Genomic DNA, 18,396 nt, shown 5'->3' with positions numbered 1-18,396 from the left:
CTTTCTCCATGTATAGCCTTATAACAAATGTTATACTTTTGTCAAGTTTTACTCATATACCACCTTCTTAGTGAGGCCTACTCTGATTACACTTTTAAAAGATATACCCCCTCCCCCAACCAAATTTTAAAAATGGAGCACCTGGCTGGCTCAGTTTGAAGAACATGTGACTCTTGATCTTGTAGTTATGAGTTCAAGCTGCTCCCCTCACCCTGCACATAGAGATTATTTAAAAAATAAATAAATAGGGGCACCTGGGTGGCTTAATCAGTTAACCATCTGACTCTTTATTTTGGCTGAGGTCATGATCTTGGGGTTGTGAGATGGACTCTGTGTTCAGCAGAAAGTCTGCTTGAGATTTTCACTCTCCTACCTCTGCCCCTCGGCCCCCTTAAAAAAAAAACAATAATAAATAAATAAAACTCTAAAAAATAAAAACAAGACCCCCCACTATTATCTTTTTTTCTCACAAGCACTTAGAAACTTTTAACATTTTATCTAGCTAACTAGTTATGTATCTATCACCCATCTATCCATAGTTTTTCCTCTCCCTGACAAGAACTAAGTTCTATTAACACAGGAATTTTGTTTTGTTCACTGATGCATACCTATAAGTTAACACTTAGTAGGTGCTTGATGACACTTTACACTATAACATTTCATAAATATATCTTTCATTTATCTATTTTTTTGTGGATGACCTTCATTTGTTTTTCTCATGTTTCTTTTTTTTTAAGATTTATTTGTTTATTGAGACAGAGTGAGTGAACATGGGGGGGAGGGGCAGAGGGAGAGGGAGAGAGAAACCCAAGTAGACTCTGCACTGAGCGTGGAGCCAGGCATGGGAATCTATCCCATGGTCCTGAGATCAGGATCTAAATTGAAACCAAGAGTTGGTTGCTCAACTGACTGTACCACCCAAGTGTCCCTGTTTCCATGTTTCTAGCGTTGCTGCAATGAACATGTAAATAAACCTTGGTGCACTTTGGATGGATTTCACTCTAGGTCATCATCTAGATTTAGAGAAGACTCTGATGTTTACATATACAAGATGCTACTGTGCAGTGCTCTTTGGAACAACACTGGGTAGAGAAAAAATTTAAACTGAGATGTACTTACAAAAGAAGCCTCAGGTCTGCAACTGATGTGGTCATTCAAGCTGTCTGAATCGGGGTGAGGCTTGGTCTCCATCCCCGTGTTGGATATAGGCTGCCCCCAGCAGGGCATCCACTCATTGTTGGGTGAGGTAGCTCCCGTCAGTAAGAGCATTTTCCTGAGAAGAAGTTAGTGCCTGAGTCCTAAGGGGCAGGATCCAAGAATTACACCCAGCACCCATAGGAGTATTTTAAGAGGAAAATTTTAGGTTAGAATGAGTGCATCTTCAATTTAACTAGATTTTGCCAAATTGTATTTCAAATTGGTTGTACAAAGTTTTGCTCTCTTCAACAATATATAAGAATTTTTGTCGGTATTCTCCCTTTTGACCTTTTCTTTTTTTTTTTTTTTAAGGTTTATTTCTTTATTCATGACAGACCCACAGAGAGAGGCAGAGACACAGGCAGAGGCAGAAGCAGGCTCTTCTCAGGAGCTGGATGCGGGACTTAATCCCAGATCCCAGGATCACGACCTGAACCAAAGGCAGCCACCCAACCACAGAGCCACCCAGGTGCTCCCTTTTGACATTTTCTGTATCTTTTATTTCCCTGTGCTATTTTCTGGATAATTTCTATAGATCTTTCCTCAGGTGTAAAAACTGTATTTCTTTGGCTGTGTATAATTTACTTTTTAAGTTAATGGGATTTTTATTTTTTCTCACTGAGGTTTTATTTCTGGAAGTTTCATTCCTTTTAAAAGACATTTTTTCCCTTAAAAAGCAAATAAATTTCTTATGCTCTGATTTTTTATTTTACTTTTGAATAATATGAAGCTTGTTTATTCCTTATACTATAGTAAGTCGTTTTATTTTTTGAAGTTCTGAGGCTCTGATCTCACTTGCTGTGGCACCTGGTGATTCTCATGTGGGCTTGTCTTTTCATATCTATATCTATGTGATCGTGAACAGAGAATTGTGGGAATTCTCTACTGCCTATATCTGTCCTCCAGAGAGATCTTAAATCTACTTCTGCCAGGAAACCCAGAACCCCATGTCTCTTCTGTTAACAGATCTTATTTTTTAGAGCAGTTTTACGTTCACAGAAAAACTGGGCAGAAATTCCTATATGCCCCTCCTCACTACTGCTTCCCCCACTATTGACACTGCCACCCACCAGAGCCATATATAGGGCACATTATCACTCCAAGTCTGTGGCTTACATTAGGGATCACTGGTGACCATTTAAAAAAAATTTTTTTAGTTTAGTGGAGAATTTTAAACACACAGAAAAGAAATTAAATATTAATGCTTCATATAAGAGTCTCAATTTCAATTCCATGTCTTTTTTTAAAAAAAGATTTTATTTATTTATTCATAAGAGACAGAGAGAGAGGCAGAGACACAGACAGAGGGAGAAGCAGATGGAGAAGCAGGCTTGCTGCAGGCAGCCCGATGCAGGACTCAATCCTGGAGCTCCAGGATCACATTCTGCACCAAAGGCAGGTGCCAAACCACTGAGCCACCCAGGGATCCCCTCAGTTCCCAGTCTTGAAGATGCCCACAGCCTTCCACCCAGTCTCCATGGGGCAGCTACCATCCAAGCTGCTTGTCCCTGGGGTCAGCAAAATATCTTCATAAAATATGCTCACCCTTCTGAGGTTCATTGTCCTCTTCATTTGCATATTTAAGGTTTTCTTAATTTATTAGAAACTCAGCTATGCCTTAGAAATATTCTGGGGGGCTCTTGGGTGGTGCGGTTGGTTAAGTGCCTGACTCTTGGTTTTGGCTCAGGTCATGATCTCAGGGTTGTGGGATTGAGCCCCACAGCAGGCTCCATGTTCAGGGAGGAGTCTGCTTGAGATTCTATCTCCCTCTCCCCTGTCCCTTTCCAACCCCTCGCTTGCATTCTCTCTCTCTCTCTCTCAAAAAAAAAAAAAAAAAAAAAAAAAAAAAAAGAGAGAGAGAGAGATCTTTTTGTTATGTATTAAACAACTTACGTGAGTATCTGAGTAGAAGCAAGCTTTTTGGATGATCTACTCCACCATATTTCCAAACTAGAAATCTCTCATGATTTTCCCACATTTGAATTGCTGCTTCCTACTTTCTATTCTTTTTCATGGTGATGTGGTTTGGAGTGGTGGGGTCTGGAGCCAATGGCCAAGAAAGAATTCTTGATATGTCTTTGGCACAAAAAGGGTATTTTTATTAAAGCCCGGGGGCAGGACCCATAGGCAGAAATAGCTGCACCAGAGTTGTGAGGAGTGATTGATTATATAAGATTTTCTATCCTCTAGAGGAGAAGGTGATGTTAGGGCTCCGGGAAATTGAGTCTATGGGTTTCCAGAGATTGTTTTCTTCTTGTAAATCATTAAGACAGTTGCAAACTGATACATGTCCTACATGACTGTGATCTTTAGCAGTTAACCATTTATTTTTCTCTTTCCCTCATTCTAGGGCAGCCTAGAGTGCCTGAGGAATGTCACATATATCCCACCTGGGGCAGGGTAGGATGGGGGGTTTGTGGGGTGTCAGCTTGTGCTTTGCCCTCAACCTACCTTCTGTTCCTTCATCAATGAGGCTCCTCTTACTTCTCTGCCCTCAGATTGCCCCCAGGATTCCACCTCAGCTCTCTTCTCTTCTCGTACATGTCCATGTGTTCAACTAAGTTGGTAATTCCCAAATTAGTACTTCTAGTTAAGACCTTGCCCTGACACAGACTTCCTACTGCTTAATAGACATCTCCTCCTGGTGTCCCACAGTTACCTGCCCATGTGTGCCAAGTTCAAAACTGATTTCATTATTGTCTTCCAGTGATTGGCTTTCTTGAGTTATTGTTCTGAAAACTGAGCAATTAAAATCACAGTTCATGGAACATATACCATGATTCACTAAACATTGTATATGGGTTTATGAATATAGGTTCATAATGTCTGAGGCCCTGTCAGGCTCATCCCCATACAAAGCCCCAGACAAAATTTATGGGAGTGTATGTATAGGGGGTTACATTTAATCACAGAATCCAGGCTTTTCAGGCACAGAGTTGCTTCCCCTGACCCAGAGAAATGGAACTTTCCAAGTCAGACAACAGCACATCTGACTGGGATCCGTGCATACTCAGGGCATCCTGGTGGGAATTATTTTCCTTAGCATTGTTCTCATTCCCAAATTCATGCAGCCCCAGCCCCCCTTTGGCCCTTGCATGGGGACTTCCAGTCTTTACATCATGGTTCAGAAAAGGGGACACTGGGGCACCTGGGTGGCTCAATGGTTGAGCATCTCCCTTTGGCTCAGAGCATGATCCTGGAATCCTGGGATCAAGTCTCTCTTTTTTTTTAAAGATTTTATTTACTTATTCATGAGAGACAGAGAGAGAGAGAGAAAGGGAGAGATACAGGCAGAGGGAGAAGCAAGCTCCATGCAGAAGCCCGACATGGGATTCGATCCCGGTCTCCAGGATCATGTCCTGGACCGAAGGCAGGCACTAAACCACTGAGCCACCCAGGGATCCCCCTGGGATCAAGTCTTACATCAGACTCACCTCAGGGAGCCTGCTTCTTCCTCTACCTATGTCTCTGCCTCTCTCTCTGTGTCTCTCATGAATAAATAAATAAAATCTCTTAAAAAAAGTGGAGGACACTGGTGATCTGCAGTGTTTTTCTTTTTCTTTGTCTCAGGAATATATGGCACATTGCTGTCATGTAGCAGACTTTTAATTACTTGTTGAGTTGAATTAATTCTAATTCTCACTACTACGTGGAAAAGGTCATCTGAAATTGAGCAAAAAAACATATGTAGCTTTATGGTGGAAATGATGGACTCTGATATGTTCACGTACAGGGAAGTAGATCAAAACCACTTTAGAAGTCAGGATGAAACACGTAAAATTGTTGCTTTGTCTAAAATTTCTGCTTGAATATAGTGATCTGTGATAGGCATATATATGCAATAGGCATGGTATTGTGTCTCAAAAACAAGAAGAAAGATGAACCAACAATGAGACCTTTTTCTCAACAGTGCTGCATTGAATAGCATATTAGATCATCTGAACACTTTTCCTAATTTAGCAATTTATTCCCTGCTTTTGCTTCTGTTTCGTAGCTCAGATTTTGTTTGCTATATAGATCATTCACCCTGTGTTAATCTGCCACCAGATTTTGATGGATAAAGCAGGGTGTTCTTGGGACAGGAACATGGACATCTATAAATCTTAAACCTTGAGGTATTGAGATACCAGATGCCAAGTGCAATTGTCCATACCAGGGTTGGGACAGAGAGCTGAATTTGATCTGGTTTTCCCTTTCCCTGCCCCCAAGCTTGCCTTGTGTTTCTAGTTTCAGTTGATCATACTACCACCCCCTCAGTTACTCAAACCAACATTCCAGATTCTTCCTTAATGCTTTCACCTGCCTTGTCACATTCGATTGGTCTCTGTCTTATGGATTTGGCACGTTAGCTGGGGCAGGACTGTCACCAGAGCACTCCATCTGCCCCCTAATTAATTAACACCTCTCTCTCATTCATTTTGTACACTGCTTCCTAGGTAATAATTCTAAAAGCAAGCTTTATTATTTCCCTCCTTTACTAAAATCCTTGGGTGACTCCCCACAAAGCCTTAAGGACCAAGTTCAAATTTCTCAGTCCTACCAGAGATGAGCTACTCATGTTGTCATCTCCGGTCATTTGTCCCTCAGCATCTCCACCTTGAGCAATTTCCCCTCCCTGTTTCCCTCCCACATTGCATTTTCCCTATGTTTCTCTCTCTCCTGAGGCTTAGTTTATGCTATTCCCTGTGCCTGTCACCATCCCCTCTGCCATTCATGAGCATAATCTGTGGCAAAGCCCAAGGCTCAATCCAGGCATTACTTTCTCGGGGGCATCTCCCTTGATTCTTCCATTTGGTATCTGAGCACATACTGATACTCTATTTTGTGTCAGAAACTCTACTTAAAATATCATATATAATCTTCATCAAAGTTCCATGCGGCAGGTCCTACTACTCTCCTTATTGTACTGATACGGAAAGTATACAAAGAGGTAAAGTTATTTGCATATACAACTAAGTGACAGAGTGGAGGTTTGAATCCAGGTTTCTGTGGAGGGCAGAGCCTATCTCCTAGCCACCTGTAAAGTAGTAGTGTTTACCTGGCAGGTGTTATTGCTTAATAAACATTTCTAAGCTGAATTGACCCTGAGGCTTGGTTCTAGACCCAATCTGGAGCAAGAAAATATATTTTGGAGTTTTTTAGCCTCCCTTTTAGGGCTCCAATTTTCCGTACAATGTCTCAACCCTCTCAAAATATATGAGATTAATTTCTTCAGATTTAATGAACACCAGTATATTTTAATGTGCTCATACTGGCTTAAATCAGGTGTATATTGATTTAGGGATCGTTGGAAGGACATTGCCCTGGGATCCAGTGTTCTCATGCTGGGGCAAGTTGAAGATAGAGGTTGTACTGGATAAAAGAAAGGCCTGGGGACAGATTTGTGAGAGATAAAACCTTCCAGAGGGCCTCAAATCACATTTCTACATGATTTCTTTTCTTTTTCTTTTTTTTTTTTTTTTACATGATTTCTTCTGTAGAGTTAGAAGCAACTTTGTTTGCTTCATATAGAATCAACTAATCAGCTCGAAAGGGCACTAACATAATAAGTTAAAGATAAACAAACTTATTATTTAGTAACAATTATAAAACCAGTCATTAGAGAAGTTGTACCCTGGAGTGCCAGCAACCAAAGCTTGGGGTCCACTGTTTCATGGGCTGAGCTACACATCCAAAATCACATGTGTTCATTGATTAAAAAAAATAAATGAAATAGAGGCACCTGGGTGGCTCGATCAGTTAAGTGCCAGCTCCGGATTTCGGCTCAGGTCATGATCTCAGGGTCATGGGATCAAGCTCCACATCTAGCTCTGTCCTCAGCAGGGATTCTGCTTATGGATTCTCTCTCCCTCTCTGTCTGGCCATCCAACCTGCCCCCCCCCACCCCCCCATCTACCTATCTGTCTTTAAAATAAATTAATAAATCTTTAAAAAAATAAATGAAATACTACTTTAAATATTCAGTATATCCATTTCAGGGTAAAATCAATATTCATTTAATTGTCATATTGTTGATATTAGCTTTATATTTATTCTTGGTAACTGAGCAACCAGAAGCTTCCATTCATTCCTTTCATTCCCTGGTTAATAATGAATGAAGATTCACATCTTAGAGGCATTTTAACTCCAATTGTAAACAACTACTTGTCTGTCCTGAAGCTGTAAGCTCATGGTATTTTCCTCAGGTTAGTAGTGAAGCTGGGAGGATAGTTCTGGTGTCCCACCTTCCAATATGGCACTCCTGGCAAATATAATTACAGTCTAAAGTTAGCCTTCCTCCTGTGTGTGTTTCTTTCTTAACCTAAACAAGTTCTTGAATATAACTTTTAAAAAGTGAGGTAACTTTTAAAAAGTGAGACTGTAGCTTTTTGTTGATTCATGAGGGAGAGACAGACAGGAAGAGACCCAGCAACATCTGTCCCAATCTACCTCTGTTGATAATCCTTCCCACCCACATCCTCTAAAATGCCATTGGCTCACCATCTTTCAGTCTTCAAACAGCCATGCCATCTATTTTCTCTATTTTTGTTTTTGTTTTTTCTCTCAGCAATGCATACACATTCACGCTTTCAAGTCTCAGCTGAAAGGTCACTCTCTTGGAAAACTTCTGTTCCCCATTGCAGAACTGGGCATGCCCTTCTTGGGGATCTCTCAGCATTTATTCTCACTCCTATCAGACAGCCCACTGTGTTTCAATCACATGGGCACCCTGTCTGTCCTCTGCCCTGTCCTGTACCACAGGCCAGCCAGAGGGACTCTCCAGGACATTCCTCTGGAAGGAATAAATGACCACTGGAAACCCTGAGGGCATTTGGGAAAGGGTACGACCACCTAATTCAGTATGAAATGAAAATTGAAGGTGAAGATGCTGCTATTAGGTTTCCTGTTTTCCCCATGGCAGTGTTTACAAGATGTCAAGACTAAAGGGAAAGTGAAAAATGCCAGTCATAATTTGGTAGTTTTATGTAAATAATGAAAAATAACTGTTGGATTCCTTGCTCCTTTGACTGAGTTATAGGCAAAAACAGACTTCCTAAAAGGAAAGAATAGATAAATTTGACCTCATTAAAATGAAAGCTTGTTATCTGTGAAAGCCCATGTGAGGAAAGTGGAAGGACAAGCTACAGACGAGGGGAAAATACAGGCACATCTCATTTTATTGCTCTTCACTTCACAGATATGATTTTTTACAAGTTGAAGGTTTGTGGCCAACCTATCTGGAGCAGGTCTTTCTGTGCCATTTGTCCAACAGCATTTGCTGGGTTTGTGTCTTTGTGTCACATTTTGGTAATTTTCACATTTCAAACTTTTTCGTTATTACTATGTTTCTGATGGTCATCTGTGATCAGTGATTATGAGCCATTGAAAGCTCAGATTATGGTTAGCATTTTTTAACAGTAAAGTCTTCGGTTTTTTTTTTAAAGATTTATTTATTTATTTATTTGAGAGAGAGAGCATGGGGGGAAGGGCAGAGAAAGAGGGAAAGAGAATCCCAAGCAGACTCTTCATTGAACATAGAGCCTTATGTGGGCTCAAACTCATGACCCTGAGACCATGACCTGAGCTGAAATCAAGAGTTGGACACTTAATCAACTAAGCCACCCAGGTGCCCCAGGAACAAAGTCTTTTTATTTTTTTAAAAATTTTTAAAGATTTATTTATTTATTTATCATAGACAGAGAGAGAGAGAGAGAGAGAGAGAGGCAGAGACACAGGAGGAGGGAGAGGCTCCATGCCGGGAGTCTGACGTGGGACTCGATCCCAGGACTCCAGGATTGCGCCCTGGGCCAAAGGCAGGTGCTAAACTGCTGAGCCACCCAGGGATCCCCCAACAAAGTCTTTTTAAATTAAAGTATGTATATTGTTGTTTTAGATATAATGCTATTGCATACGTAATAGTATAGTACAGTATAGTATAAACATAAATTTTATTTGAACTGGAAATTTAAAAAATCACTTGACATGCTTTTTTAAAAAGATTTTTATTTATTTATTTGTTTGAGAGAGAGAGTGTATGTGCAAGCAGGGGTGGCAAGGGCAGTTTAGAGGAGAGAGAACATCCCAAGCAGACTCTACACTGACTGCAGAGCCCAATGAGGTGAGGGGCTTCATCTCACAACCCTGAAATCATGGCCTGAGCTGAAATCAAGAGTCCGATGCTTAACTGACTGAGCAACTCAAGTGTTCCTATTTGACTTGCCTTATATATATTACTCTCTTTACTGCAGTGGTCTTGAACTGAACCCAAAATATCACCAAGGTATGCCTGTATTTCCAAACCCTATATTTATTAAATGATTAATATCTAAAATACATAAGGAAACATCAACATTAAAAAACTAAAGAATCCAGTTTAAAAATGGACAAAAAAAATAAATTGGCCAGATAGAAAATAGCATACAGCAGAGCTCTTGGCTGGCTCAGGCAGTACAGCATGGGACTCTTGATCTTGGGGTTGTGAGTTTGCACCGCACATTGGGTGTAGAGCTTACTTAAGAAAATTAGCACAGGAAAAGTTTAATATCATTAGCCATCATGGAGATGCAAATTAAAACCACAATGAGCTATGTTTAGCTACACCTATTAGAATGGCTAATGTAAGAATAGTGATAACACCTGATAAGGATACAGAGAAAGGAGCTTTTGCATTTCTGGTGGAAATGCCAAATGGTACCACCACTCTGGAAAATGTTTTGGCAGCTTCTTGTACAATTATAAATGCAATTATTCTATGACCCAGCAATAGAACACGTGTGCATCTATCCCAGAGAAATAAACATTTTTTCTCACATCAAAACTTTTACACAATTGTTCATAACAGCTTTATGCATAATAAGCCCAAATCGGGAAATAGCTCAGAGGTCCTTCAATGGGAAAAATGGCTAGACAAACTGTTGTGTGATCCTTGAAATAACTTAGCAACAGACAGGAACACACTACTGACATACTCCATCAACTTGAATGAATCTACAGTTATGCTGAGTGAAAAAAGCCAATTCTGCAAGGTTACGTGTTCTATGATTCCATTGCATGACATTTAAAAAATGAGAACATTAGAAATGGAGAACAGATTAGTAGTTTCCAGGAGTTATGGATGGGAGGGGTGCTTAGAAGGAGTTGGATTTGGTCATAAAGGATCAACACAAGGGATGCTTTGGGGTGAGAACTGTTCAGTACCTTGACTATATGATGGTGAACACATGAATTTACACACATGATAAAAGTGGATGATACCGTAAATACAAATCAAAACCACAATGAGACACCACCTCACAACAGTGAGAATGGGGAAAATTAACAAGGCAGGAAACCACATGGAGAGATGTGGAAAAAGGGGAAACCTCCTGCACTGTTGGTAGGAATGTGAACTGGTGCAGCCACTCTGGAAAACTGTGTGGAGGTTCCTCAAAGAGTTAAAAATAGATCTGCCCTACGACCCAGCAATTGCACTGCTGGGGATTTACCCCAAAGATACAGATGCAGTGAAACGCCGGGACACCTGCACCCCGATGTTTATAGCAGCAATGGCCACAATAGCCAAATTGTGGAAGGAGCCTCGATGTCCATCGAAAGATGAATGGATAAAGAAGATGTGGTCTATGTATACAATGGAATATTACTCAGCCATTAGGAACGACAAATACCCACCATTTGCTTCGATGTGGATGGAACTGGAGGGTATTATGCTGAGTGAAGTCGATTGGAGAAGGACAAACATTATATGGTCTCATTCATTTGGGGAATATAAAAAATAGTGAAAGAGAATAAAGGGGAAAGGAGAAAAAATGAGTGAGAAATATCAGAAAGGGAGACAGAACATGAGAGACTCCTAACTCTGGGAAATGAACTAGGGGTGGTGGAAGGGGAGGTGGGCGGGGGATGGGGGTGACTGGGTGACGGACACTGAGGGGGGCACTTGATGGGATGAGCACTGGGTGTTATTCTATATGTTGGCAAATTGAACACCAATAAAAAATAAATTTATAAAAAAATTTTTAAAAAGTGGATCATACCTAATACATACTCTCACACACACACACAGATTCATGAGCACAAGTAAAACTAGGGAAATTTGAGTAAGATCAATGGATTGTCAATGTCAATATCATAGTTGTGATGTTATCCTATAGTTTTGCAAAACATTACCAGTGGGGGAAACTGGTAAATGTGTCTATGGGATCTCTACGTATTATTTTGTTTGACTGCATGAAAATCTATTCTATATTCTAATTATGTCAATAAAACTGTCAACAAAAGGAGGGAGGGCTTATTTCTATCCCTTATATTTTTCCTCTAGCGACTTCTACTTTTCTTCAAGAAACTTGCAAAGAAGACTATTTCTCTGCCTTAAATTAAAAGTCACAAAAGCTGAGGAAAATGGCACCAGTCAGAATTTCAGCTAGAATGTAGTACTAGAAGAGGAGGTTATCCTTCTACTTAGATCTTACTGTATCTGTGGTTTTAGATTGTGGTGCAAATTTAACCCCAGTATTATGTTTATAATATAAGCAGAACAAGTTGTGGTTTTAGAAAACTTTTCTTTAGATTATGTTTTGTGCCATAACACTGTAGTTTCATGTTTTATTTTTAAAATGTGCAATATGCATAAACATACAAAATAAATCCCCAAATAAACAAATATTAACTTTTTTTTTTTTCAAAGTTCTTTGAGTTTCCTTCCCCAATTCCATATATTCCTCATCCTTCCCAGAGTTAGGTATAATTATGAATTTAGTGTTTCTCCAGTCCATGTATTTTTAAATTTTAACATACACAACATATATTATTATTTTTGTAATTACACATGTAGTATACTATATGTAATATTCTGCAGGCTTTTTTTCTGTACCCAACATTGTTTTAGATACTGATTCTGTTGACATATGTGCATCAAGTTGATCTTTACAATTGTATTTTACAATACGGATATACCATAACTTGCCTATTCTTCTATTTATGGAATATATGTGATCTCCAATTTTTTCCTAACGCAAATGTAAAGCAAGAACTTGACACTTGCAGCAGTGCTTGCTTAAATGCTAATCAAACCAAGAGTTGTGTTTCAGTACAACTGGTTCTAATAGAAACTGATTGGCAACTAGATGCTTTGAGCGATCCTCAGTGACCTAAATCTCTTTCTTGATAATAAGAAAAACAATAGAACCTTTAGTCTTAGAAGTAATAAATGAATATTAGAACTGGTTTTAAGTGTATTTATTTAATCAATGATAGGCCAGTAGTCACGATAACAAGTAAACATCAGAATTGGCTTTTTATTTTTTTTTAAGATTTTATTTATTTATCCATGGGAGACACAGAGACAGATGCAGAGACATAGGCAGAGGAAGAAGCAGGCTCCCAGCAGGGAGCCCAATGCCAGACTCGATCCCAGGACCCCAGGATCACGACCTGAGCCAAAGGCAGACGCTCAACCACTGAGCCACCCAGGGGCCCCCAAAATTGGCTTTTTAAACCCTTTGTTAAATCATAGCCAACCAGTCAATGAGAGCCTCATGCTTTGAAAGGCAGCCAATCAGCATCAGACTCACTCCAGTTAAGCTTCTAAGACTGATGACAAGTCACTCCCACTCCATAACTAACCCAAAACATGCTCTGTAGGTAACACAATCCATGCTTCTGAAACTAAGGCCAACCCACTTCTGCATCTGTAATCATCACTGCCCAAAGTAAGCTTCCCGAAGAACCTAACGAGCGGTTTGATTTGCTAAATGACTGTATACCTGACCAGCATAACCCCCCTCTCTTAAGTAGGGAGTAAGTTTGGGCTCTTGGTTTCAGACATTGTGTGATATTTTTCTTTTTCAATATTTACTGTTGATATTTTTTAATCAACTGTGCATGGCTCTAGAGTATATAAAATATTTAACTCTACCCCAAATGCAAGCTCCAGTCTATAATTAATGTGGTTTCCATGGGCCACCTCCCCTACCCTCCCCATTATAGGACTACTCAGTGAATTACTTGACTTGCATGTCTTCTCTTTCCAGGCAAGCAAACAAACTCTGTATTACTCACTACAATGGTTATTATCCTTTATATAAACAGTACTTCAATAAACAATCATTTCCATGTTTTTTTATCTAGATGTAAGACAGAAGGGAACAATAGCTTTACTAGAAATTGGGAGATTGCTCTCCAGAATGGTATTAATAATTTAGAGCCACACCATGAATAGTGTTATTCTCACCAACATTTTGTGTCATCAGACTTTAAATTTTTGCCAGCCTGATGACTATGAAATGGTAACTTAATGTATTAATTTATGTACCTTGGTTACTCAATTGTGCTTGAACGCCTTTGGCTGTTTATTAGCCATTTAGGTTTTTTTGCTGTGTCAATTGCTCCTTCTTAAACCATTTTTCTGTTGTATCATTTGTCATTTTCTTATGAATTTTGTGAGAGTTCTTTATGAATTCCTATATTAATTTTTTACCATATAGGCTGTATCTATTGTCACGTATCCACTTTTTTTAAAACATTTTTTTTTAAGTAGGCTCTATGCCCAATGTGGAGCTTGAACTCATGATCCAGAGATCAAGAGTCATACACTCCTGGCTGAGCCAGCCAGCCACCCTAGTTTTTTAATCATAGTTGACCATTTAAGTTGTTATATTATCAATTCAATCAAGTATTTATCTTTGTGATTTGTGATTCTTCTTCTTGTTTAAGAAACCCTTCCATATTCTGGAGTAATAAATACATCCTGCTGTGTCTTCCACTAATAGTCATTTTCCATTAGTTTTTAAAAATCAACCTACAGTTTATTTTTGAGTAGGGTATAATATTTGGAGACTTGAATTCATGTTTTTATATTGAAATACAATTTTCCCCTAATGAGCTGTAGCTACATATGATGCAAATGAATCTTACAAAGTTGATGTTGAAGGAAAGGAGCAGGTCCCACCAGTCCTGACAGCATTAGCTAATAGATTGGATTTAGAAGTACTCAGTAATTATAAAATCAAAGGAAACAGTTTGAGGCCCATATTCCATCTAAAATGGACTGTGACATAGTTATTTTAATAACACAATCTCTGTTTATCATAATATTTCAATGTAGTGATACTTCATCATTTACAAAGCACGTTCACAAGAAAATTACCCCATTTAAAAACGGAGCTTCGAGTAATGATTCCCCAACCATGGACCAGCATCATCATTGTCACCTGGGAGCTTGTGGGAAGTGCAGAATCTGAGGCTTCAACCCAAACTCTGGGAATTATTATGCACTTTGAAGTTTGATAACACTGGGATGCGGAATTTATTTGTATGAAGCTTCCCAGGTGCTTCTAACAATGAACCAAACATAGGGAAGAAGGGCCTACAGCATTTTCTTCTGGGAAGTTCAAACAGTTAGCATAAGAATCAGACTTATAAGTACAGACAACATACTACTGGCTTTCGGAAAGGTATGGGTAGGGGGATAGGCAAAATGGGTGAAGGGGAGTGGGAGATCCAGGCTTCCAATTATGGAATGAATCAGTCATGGGAATAGAAGGCACAGCACAGGGAGTGTAGTCAAGGATATTATAATAGAGTATGACGGCTGACGGGTGACAACTATACTTGTGGTGAGCACAGGGTAACATGTAGGACTGTTGAATCACTATGTTGTATATCTGAAACTAACGTAACATTGTGCACCAACTATACTCAAATTAAACCTTTTTTTTTTTTAAAAACCTCCAATAGTTGGCATACATTCTGTCAATCTTAATCTTCAGAGCAGTTTATTTTGCCAACTTCTCTATCCTGTAGAAAATAAAGTCACCATATCATGTGTACAGAGTTGGTTGCTCAGTTGGAGTGTGATCAGGTGTCTCTGGTCTTAAATTCCAGGAGGTTAGCTCTCATGATCTTGGTGAAATGAATACCCTTAACTGGGATATGTTGAGGGAAATCAGCCTATTTACCAGTTAACCCACGTCTAAAATTCTTTAACTGTCTAGATTAGTTAGAATGCCTCTTGATCCAGTATTTATAGGGTGGACTATATTGATACAATATTTTGGGGATTAGTAATATATCTACAAAATTTGCAAACTCTGCCAGGTCCTGAGGTGTTGTCTCAAGACTTACCTCTTTAAACAGAAGAAATGTTTCATGATTGTTCTCTAAAGAAGGTCAGTTTTTTGATTAATAAATTCCTTGAGGTTGCACTAAAGAGGAAGAAGGGACAGCTAATGGGTATCCTTTTGTTTGGGTTTGCTTATTCATTTTGATTTAGATAAATCTTGAACTAGACTCTCTGTTCTTATGTGACACTCACTGCATTGGCAAATCATTAAATAATTGAACTTGGCCAACTCCTTATTGCTAATTATTCTTTTGCCTAAAGAGAGACCCATTATCTTCCCATCACTCCCAGGGCTGCATGTCATAGAACATCCCATTTAACCAATTTTCAACTATCAACCAGAACTGATTTGCTAAGATGATGAAGCTAATGATATGTTGTAGTTGCCCACAGGAGCTAGCACTTGTTTGATGTAGAGGGAATGGAAACGCACTCTTTGGTCTATCACTTGTGTGGCATTCATATCACATTCTTTAGTGAATTGTACCTTAGAAAAAAGACGTTGAATGAAAACCTGTAGTGAAATTGAAAAAACATTAGGTGATTAGAGAACTGATTTATTCTTATTTTTCCTCTTAAGATTTTGCTAACTAGCTCCAAGTACAGGCTTATTTTTCCTGTACCTAATGGGTTCCATAGCAGGTTTACTATGTGTCCACCTCATTTTGCTTGTGCTTTATCACCATTTAATTTTTCCTCTCAGTCTGAGTGAATAAAATAATAACAAAGAAAGCAAGCATTTGTTATTATTTATATTACCATTTTTAATGTTTATGACTCCTCACTTCTTTTGATGAAGTAGAAAGAAGAATATCAGATTTACAGCTTGTTTTTTTACAGATTTTATTTATTTATTTATTTATTTATTTATTTATTTATTTATTTATTTATTTATTTACGAGAGACACAGAGAAAGCAGCAGAGACATAGGCAGAGGGAGAAGCAGGATCCCTGCAAGAAGCCTGATGTGGGACACTATCCAAGGGCCCTGGGATCACGACTTGAGCCGAAGGCAGATGCTCAACCACTGAGGCACCCAGGTGCCCTCAAATATAGTTTTAAAATGAATGATTCAGCATTTTGAGGATACGTGCCTAAAGACCTAGCTCAGGGCAGAAGAAAACAAAAAAGTCAAGAAATAGTGCTATGAATTGAGCTGTGCCTGACCTGCATAAAAAAGTAGCTTCTTCCTCATTGTTTATGTTAGAAGTCTATAGGAAATGAAGTGAGTGAATGATTTAGTTTGATGAATGAAACACATCATTTGCCAATTGATAATGTATTATTATTTTTATTGCCATCAAAATGATCTTGCTCAATATAGAGTGTAACAGGATAGGAAATGATCAATACTTGCATAATATGTAAGCTATATGGGCAAAGTGTGACCGTGGTCTTTTGACTTATCTGTTTACTAAATTATTTCTCACTCTTAATTTTTAAAAAGATTTATCTATTTGAAAGAGAGAGAGAGCATGAGCAAGAGGAAGAAGAAGAGAGACTATGAAGAAAACTCCATGCTGAGCATGGAGCCCGATGGGGCTTGATTTCAGGACCCTGAGGTCCTGGCCTGAGCTGAAACCAAGATTTGGACACTTAACTGACTATACCACTCAGGTGTTCCTCCTTTTTCTTTATTTTAAAGAATTTGAAAGGAAGGTTTAAGAGGGAACAAGTAAAATTACCTCTCTAACCCTTATGATCATATCATGGAAGAGATAGTTTAGACTCTTTGAGATCAGCTGGGATTCATGAACATCTCATGGTAGCTCACATTATTACTGAGTGGAGCTCAGTCAGTGGCACTTTATTGACACAAAGTAAAAGATAGATATTTGTACCTGCTACCACACAAGCTTTTACATTTGGTGCAACATTTTGCTCTCACGGTTGCACTTAAGGTTGTGATCTACCTTGGTTTCTCATCCTATAGGCTTTTCCTTTAGAGATGATCCCACACTGGCTCCTGAGTCTGATCATGTCAACCTTGAAGGAGAAGGGTTCACCAAATTATGATTTGATAGTGCTTCACAAGCTGGGTTCTCAAACCTCCTGCCTCAGAGATCATGAGCCTTGGAAGTGACAAATCTGACAAGCTCCCTGTATGATACTTGGTGCACATTATATTTTGAGAACTGTAGCTTCAGTGAAAAAGCAAGTTGTCAGAGATTATGAATGGTCCAGAAGAGATGGCCATCCACCCCTAGAATGTTTGAAACTTGTGGGTATTAGCTACTCCTCCTACAGCTCCTGAGTTCTATAGACTCTCTGCATCCCGGCGAGTCTGTGTTGTTTTTTCTTAGATTGCCCCAGGTGTGTATACCTGAAGCTAAGATTTAGTAAATGCTATAAAGTACATATTTGTATTCCACCAAAATTTATATGTTGAAGTCCTAATTCTCAATATGATGATATTTGGATGTATGGCCTTTGGAGGTCATTAGGTCCTGAGGATGGAGCCCTCATGATGAGATTAGTGCTTTTATAGGAAGAACCAGGAGAGAAATGAACTCCCTCTCTACCATATGAGGACACAATGGGAAAGCAGTCATCTGGAAACAGGAAGTGAGCTCTCCCAGAACCTCTCTCACCCTGATCTTAGACATCACAGCCTCCAGAACTGTGAGAAATAAATTTCTGTTGTTCTAGCCCCACACTCTGTGGTGTTTTGTTATAACAGCCCGAGCTGGCAGAGACAGTAAATGACAAAGTGGGCCAAAGCAAAAGGAGAATACAAGTCTTTGGTATGTATATGTGTACGTCAACTATTCAGGTTAGTTTTGTTTTTTCAAGCAGCCAAAGTGTCTTCAGATTCTCTTCACTTTTCACTCTCTAATTTTAGTGCTAGAACTTTTCTAGTGTGTTTCATTCTACAATCTAAGCAGAGCACTAGTCTTTTCCCTCGTCTCCTTGGAATAGCCATCTGTGACAAACAGAAGTGTGGCCCTTGTCTTTGTAGCAACTTTCTGCTTTTAATAGGATTTTCTCTAAATATCTGTCTGGAAGAGCTGTAAAATAAGAGTCAGGACTGGATGAGGTAAAACTGTTTTTACCTTTAACAGAAATGGTCACCATGGCTAAATTCCTGAATGGCCTTTGGC

Source organism: Canis lupus, chromosome 7 (genome assembly GCF_011100685.1).
Source record: "Canis lupus familiaris isolate Mischka breed German Shepherd chromosome 7, alternate assembly UU_Cfam_GSD_1.0, whole genome shotgun sequence".
In the NCBI taxonomy this organism is placed as follows: Eukaryota; Metazoa; Chordata; class Mammalia; order Carnivora; family Canidae; genus Canis; species Canis lupus.
Note: the sequence above shows the minus strand (reverse complement) of the source record.